Genomic DNA, 6,826 nt, shown 5'->3' on the forward strand with positions numbered 1-6,826 from the left:
AGGTCGAACTGGCAACCTCACATTGGAACTGATGTCCTTGGGCTGGAACAACTGTCCTCAATGCCCCACAGGCAAGGGCCAGACTTTTTACTTTTATTTTATTTTACTTTTTTGCATCATAGATTTTTATTTTCAATATAGTCAATATCAATCATTATTTACTATCTCACATAAACAGAAAGCTTTTGGGGGGTTCTTTTATTTATTTTCTTTAGTAAAAGGGTCACGGAACACAAAAGGGAGAAAAAACACTGTGGTTTATGCTCAGCCATGATTGGCCGCGATTGGCTCTGACCTCATAAGGGCACCATTGTGATGGAATTACAAAGTAACCTATATAAGGCCCTGGCTGGAGGAGCTTCTTGTCTGTTAAGGCCCAGGGAGCGTTACAGTGACCTGAGGTTTTAGACACATTTGGACTGTGATTTGGATTGTTTTGGACAATTTTCTTTGGATTTGAATTTGTGGGCTCGGATTGATTGTATTGGATTTGGAACTCGGACTGTGACTTGGACTAGTCTATCTGGATCTTGATTTGGTTAAGGTGTGAATTTTTAACATCGTCAAGCACCATGTTTGGTGACTATGGAGCAATACCTTAGTGGATGACAGGCGATGTGGGATACTACCTCTTTGTTCGTACCCTGGGCACAGGGGGCTTTGGCACAGTTATGCTGGCCCGGCACGTCCTAACGGGCATATACGTCGCCGTAAAAATTGTAAATTTAATGGACTGCCCTAATGCCTTCCGGGAGGTTGAGTTCCTTAAGGCATTAAACCATCCAAATGTGGTCAAGCTGGTGGAGGTGATTGTCAGGGACTTCAAACTATACATGGTCATGGAGTACGTCAGCGGTGGTGACCTCTTTGACTATTTACCAAGGGACCGCCCAAGCACTGAGGCAGAAGCACGACGCATTTTTAGACAGCTTCTTTCGGCCCTTCAGTACTGTCACAGGCTGAATATCGTGCACAGGGACCTGAAGCTGGAGAACGTCCTGGTCGATGCGGATAAAAATATTAGAATAACAGACTTTGGTTTAGGGAGGAAGGTGAAAAGGGACGAACTGAAAACATACTGTGGGACTGTGAACTGTATGGTGCCCGAGATGCTGCTGGAGCAAACTTATGAGGGCCGGAAGGCGGACATCTGGGGCCTTGGTGTCATTCTCTTTCACATGGTAACAGGACAGTCACCATTTAGGGGCCAGAACTTAATTAAAGTGAAAAAGGACATCATGACTGGGAACTTCATAATACCAGGTTATTTGTCGGTGGAGTGTCGAGCCTTACTCAAGAACTTAATGGCTCTCAATCCCAGCGAGAGGTCAGCCGCTGATGAACTCTTCCAACATCCATGGGTAATTAATGGCCAAAAGGAACAACTAGAGCCATACGGCGATGTGCCCCGGGGGAACCTGGACCCCAAAATTGTAGCAGAAATGAACCGCATCGGCTTCAAGCAACGTGAGATACGGAAGGCGCTGATGGGACAGTCATACAATCACATAATGGGGACCTACCTTCTCTTGGAGGCCAGGAAATATAAGAGGAAGGGAAGCACTGTCCTCTTAAGGCCCTGCCTTCAGTCTCTTGACATCGTCCTTTCCTCTCCCAGGTTTCGGTGAAGGAGAACTCTGCCAGTATCTCAGGAGAAGGTATGTCCAACCCAGAGTCCCGGGACAGCACTCCACCTTCTGGCCCCGCCTCCCAGGCTAGTGCTCCACCATCTGGCCCAGCCTCCCGGGTCAGCACTCCACCACCCAGCCCCAAGTCCTGGCTCAGCACTCCACCATTCAGCCCCAAGTCCCAGGCCGGCGCTCTACCATCCAGCCCCAAGTCCCGGGCCGGCGCTCCACCATCCGGCCCAGCCTCCCGGGCCGGCGCTCCACCATCCGGCCCAGCCTCCCGGGCCGGTGCTCCACCATCCACCCATGAGGGCAGGGCCAGCGCTCCACCATCCGGCCCAGCCCCCCGGGCCAGCGCTCCACCATCCACACATGAGGGCAGGGCCAGCACTCCACCATCCAGCCCAGCCTCCCGGGCCGGTGCTCCACCATCCACCTATGAGGGCAGGGCCAGCGCTCCACCATCCGGCCCAGCCTCCTGGGCCGGCGCTCCACCATCCATCTCAGCCTCTCGGGCTGGCGCTCCACCATCCGGCCCAGCCTCCTGGGCCGGCGCTCCACCATCCACCCATGAGGGCAGGGCCAGCGCTCCACCATCCGGCCCAGCTTCCTGGGCCAGTGCTCCACCATCTGGCCCAGCCTCCCAAGTCGGCGCTCCACCATCCGGCCCAGCCTCCCGGGCCAGCGCTCCACCATCTGGCCCAGCCTCCCGGGCCGGCGCTCCACCATCCAGCCCAGCCTCCCATGACGGCGCTCCACCATCCGGCCCAGCCTCCCGGGCCGGCGCTCCACCATCCACCCATGAGGGCAGGGCCAGCGCTTCACCATCAGGCCCAGCTTCCCGGGCCAGCGCTCTACCATCTAGCCCAGCCTCCCGGGCCGGCGCTCCACCATCTGGCCCAGCCCCTGTGCCGTTGCTCCACCATCCGGCCCAGCCTCCCAGGCCGGCGCGCCACCATCCAGCCCAGCCTCTCGGGCCGGCGCTCCACCATCCAGACCAGCTTCCCGGTCCAGCGCTCCACCATCCACCCATGAGGGCAGGGCCAGCGCTCCACCATCTGGCCTAGTGTCCAGGGCCAGCGCTCCACCATCCACCCATGAGGGCAGGGCCAGCGCTCTACCATCTGGCCTAGTTTCCAGGGCCAGTGCTCCACCATCCACCCATGAGGGCAGGGCCAGCGCTCCATCATCCTGCCCAGCCTCCCGGGCCAGCGCTCCACCATCTGGCCTAGTGTCCAGGGCCAGCGCTCCACCATCCACCCATGAGGGCAGGGCCAGTGCTCCACCATCTGGCCCAGCCTCCCGGGCCGGCGCTCCACCATCCACCCATGAGGGCAGGGCCAGCGCTCCACCATCTGGCCTAGTGTCCAGGGCCAGCGCTCCACCATCCACCCATGAGGGCAGGGCCAGCGCTCCACCATCCACCCATGAGGGCAGGGCCAGCGCTCCACCATCCAGCCAAGAGGCCATGAAAGCTGCCTGCAGCCCAGAGCTCCAGCCTGACCCTGTGAGCTCCCCCCCCACACCCAGCAGCCCTAACACCAGCTGTGGGAGTAGCACCCAAGAGGAAAGCACTGGGCTGCCTGATGGTGGGACCCCAGCCTCTCCTGGCCACCACCACGGCTGGCAGAGGGTGACCAGGAGGTTCTTAAGAGGATTTTTAAAATGCCTATGTTGTGGCCCATCCAAGACAAAGTCAACAGTCTGAAGGACAAAAGTCACACCAGGTTGACGTGTTGATGGCCGAGGCAAGATGCGGGTGAGGTCAGTATTTTAAATGCTGAATAACAGGTATATTTTCTCTTAGCTGCACTTTCCAACTTTTCTTAAGAAAATCATTAACCATGATTTGTGTTGTGTGTGTGTGTGTATGTGTGTGTGTTTAAAATCCTTGCCACAATTCTGCAATTAGTCCTTGAGTAGGCAGCAAAGTTGCCCCTATGAGAAACAGCTCAAATGCAAACCAATGCCTGGAATTCTGAGCATCTGTCCTATTATTTGTTAAAACTACTGACTGTCGGCCCTGGCTGGTTGGACCCGGGTTCGATTCCCGGCCAGGGCACACAGGAGAAGCGCCCATTTGCTTCTCCACCCCTCCGCCGCGCCTTCCTCTCTGTCTCTCTCTTCCCCTCCTGCAGCCAGGGCTCCATTGGAGCAAAGATGGCCCGGGCGCTGGGGATGGCTCTGTGGCCTCTGCCTCAGGCGCTAGAGTGGCTCTGGTCGCAACATGGCAATGCCCAGGATGGGCAGAGCATCGCCCCCTGGTGGGCAGAGCGTCGCCCCATGGTGGGCGTGTCAGGTGGATCCCGGTCGGGCGCATGCGGGAGTCTGTCTGACTGTCTCTCCCTGTTTCCAGCTTCAGAAAAAAAAATAAATAAATAAATAAAATAAAATAAAAATAAAACTACTGACTGTCCACACAATCCAACTTATCTTAAAATGTAAGATAGTTCTTTTCCAAAGAGCAGCATATGGACCTCACTTTTAACCTCTGGAAGTTGGATTTTTCTCCATGTAAGGAGTCTACAGTTGCCCTCAAAAGGGAATATATCATAAATTTCAATTATATCTGCATTTTAAAGTCAGACGACCTCCCACTTACCTTTCATATGTACTGATGGCCGTCCTCATAATCCCTCTTTTTGAGCTGCTTTCAGAGCCTCCCAAAGTGAATTCTGTAGATGCTACACAGCTTACATTTTTATATCAGCATTTCAAACATAACCAATAAATTTGGTGACTATTCACATATCCATTTTCTCATGAAGCATTGGTAAATGAGCAGATTTAACTTTTATATGGTTTTGAGAGATTAAGTAAATGGAGGTAGTCATCCTCAAGCACAGAATATTTACGTGTGATTTTTTTTAAAGGTTTATTTTTGCTTTTCTTTTTTTCTTCTTCTTTTTTTTTTTTTTTTTGGTATTTTTCTGAATTTGGAAACAGGGAGGCAGTCAGACAGACTCCCACATGCGCCCGCCAGGATCCACCCGGCATGCCCACCAGGGGCGATGTTCTGCCCATCCTGGGCATCGCTCTGTTGTGACCAGAGCCCTTCTAGGGCCTGAGGCAGAGGCCATGGAGCCATCTCCAGCTCCCGGGCCAACTTTGCTCCAATGGAGCCTCAGCTGCGGGAGGGGAAGAGAGAGACAGAGAGGAAGGAGAGGGGGAGGGGTGAAGCAGATGGACGCCTCTCCTATGTCCTCTGGCCGGGAATCGATCCCAGGACTCCTGCACGCTCTACCACTGAGCCAACCGGCCAGGACTGTGTGATTACTTCTAACTCAAGCAATCTGTTTATTATAATTCAAACATAATCAGAAGATTAATAAACATAGTTTGCATGCTCTTTGAAATCATGATAGCTTCTTCTCTTTTGATAAGTAAGCCTAGGGAAAAAGTGCTGATATTAAAAAAAAAAAAATCAATACCACTAGCTCCCATAAATGCAGTTTTGAAATATATAGTAGTTCTATTTCCACAACAGCATTTAACATTTATAAAAATTTTAAACATTAAAAATATTTTTTCTGTTGAACAGCCCAAACTAGTAGACACACACACATGTTAATTATGCATTTACATTTGCATTGTTGAGAGACCATAAATAATAAATCCCACTAACCCTGTTGTCTTGAGTTTCCATATTATTTACATTGAGCTCATATTTCAATCTTCTAGATAGCCTACCTACCCTTATTGTTACTTTATGTCTTTAAAGAAGACTAAAAGGGATGATTTAAGAATACATGTCTGTGAATATGTATGTCCCAGTTCTTGATCTTCTTTGAAGCCATTTACTACAGGGTTAATCCAATGCCAAAAACAACATCAAGAGGTCAAAGCACATTGGATAATGGAAGAGAGGACACATTAAAGAGTAGGATGGCCCAGGTTCCTGTCTGGCTCTTAGAAGTCAGACCATTGTGCAGGTGCCGGGTTCCAGGGTCCAGTCCTTAGGTGCTCACGCTCTCTTGAAGTGCTACAGGCAGTGCTGTCTGAGACACATCATGGGCACGACTGAGAGCCCCGGTGTGTCCTGAGAGCAGGTCTCATAACGCTGGCCTATGCTGAGCCATTATAAAGGAAGCAGAAACCACAGTGATAACTGCCACAGAACTCCATCTTCACCAGGACACTCTGGTGCCAACAGACTCTCCAACAGTCATCTTGTGTCCCTTACTACACAAGTTCAGGAAACTTGCTTTGCCACTGCCCTGGTTCCTGGATTCTTGGGTCACATCTGTTCTGAGTGCCATAGAACTGCCTAAAGTGGGTCATCTGAACCTGTCCAACCTAGATTGACTACAACCCTGACCAAGAACATTGCCATCTGGTGCCAAAATGTCTATTTTTCCTGACTGCTTATCTATAGTCAGACAACTCTGGATTAACAAGAGCAAAGGTGTGTGTGATCTGATGACTGAATGGCAGGGATTCTGCTTGGAGCTGCACAAGCTCTACCTTACCTAGTCCCTATAAGCTCATATGAGGGAGTACTGAGTGCGCTCACCCTACAGGCAAGGAAACTGAGCCTCAAGGATTGGGGAGCTTCCTGAGTCATAGAGCTAATAAGTCACTAAGCCTGGCTTTGCACACCTCAGGCTGAGCATGGCCTATATAATCACTTCACAAACCACTTCTTATGAGAAAGACAAGCTGAAGTTTGACCTGGAAAAAGAATCTGGCCAAGAAAGTACATTTGTGTGTTATTAAGAAAACTATTCAATAGAAACAAGAGCTTTATCAGTAGTAACCCAAAATAATATACAAATCAAACCAAAGATTTAGCTTCATAAATCAAACTCATACTTCTGCATTTTGCTATGACTGTCCACTGCTCAGTCAAGGATCCTAAATCCATTCCTACTTATCAGCACAACCTTTATCCTAAGGGCACCGAGTTTCAGGAATCCAACTGAGCCCACTTCACTACAATCCACACAGATGGAAGCCTTCACCATCAGTTACATGTAATCAAGATCAAATGTCAAAATAATCTGGAGATGTTTTCTCTCAACATATGTACCCTGATTTATCAATGTCACTGCATTAAATTTAATAATAAAAAAAGATAACTTCCAAAAAAAAAAAAGGAAGGAATGTCCAACCTGGCCGCCTACAGTTGGGGGGGCAGAGATTTGCAACATCAGTAAGCATACAGTACTGGCAAGCTTCCTCTCGCTCTAGACGGAGGT

At 50.4% G+C, this 6,826-nt stretch overlaps 1 pseudogene; it reads left to right on the forward strand.

Annotated features, from left to right (window-relative positions):
• Positions 1-605: 605 nt before the first annotated feature.
• On the forward strand, positions 606-1,719 carry LOC136316079 (serine/threonine-protein kinase MARK2 pseudogene; annotated as a pseudogene).
• The last annotated feature ends 5,107 nt before the right edge of the window (positions 1,720-6,826 follow it).

Source organism: Saccopteryx bilineata, chromosome 12, assembly GCF_036850765.1.
Source record: "Saccopteryx bilineata isolate mSacBil1 chromosome 12, mSacBil1_pri_phased_curated, whole genome shotgun sequence".
NCBI lineage: Eukaryota > Metazoa > Chordata > Mammalia > Chiroptera > Emballonuridae > Saccopteryx > Saccopteryx bilineata.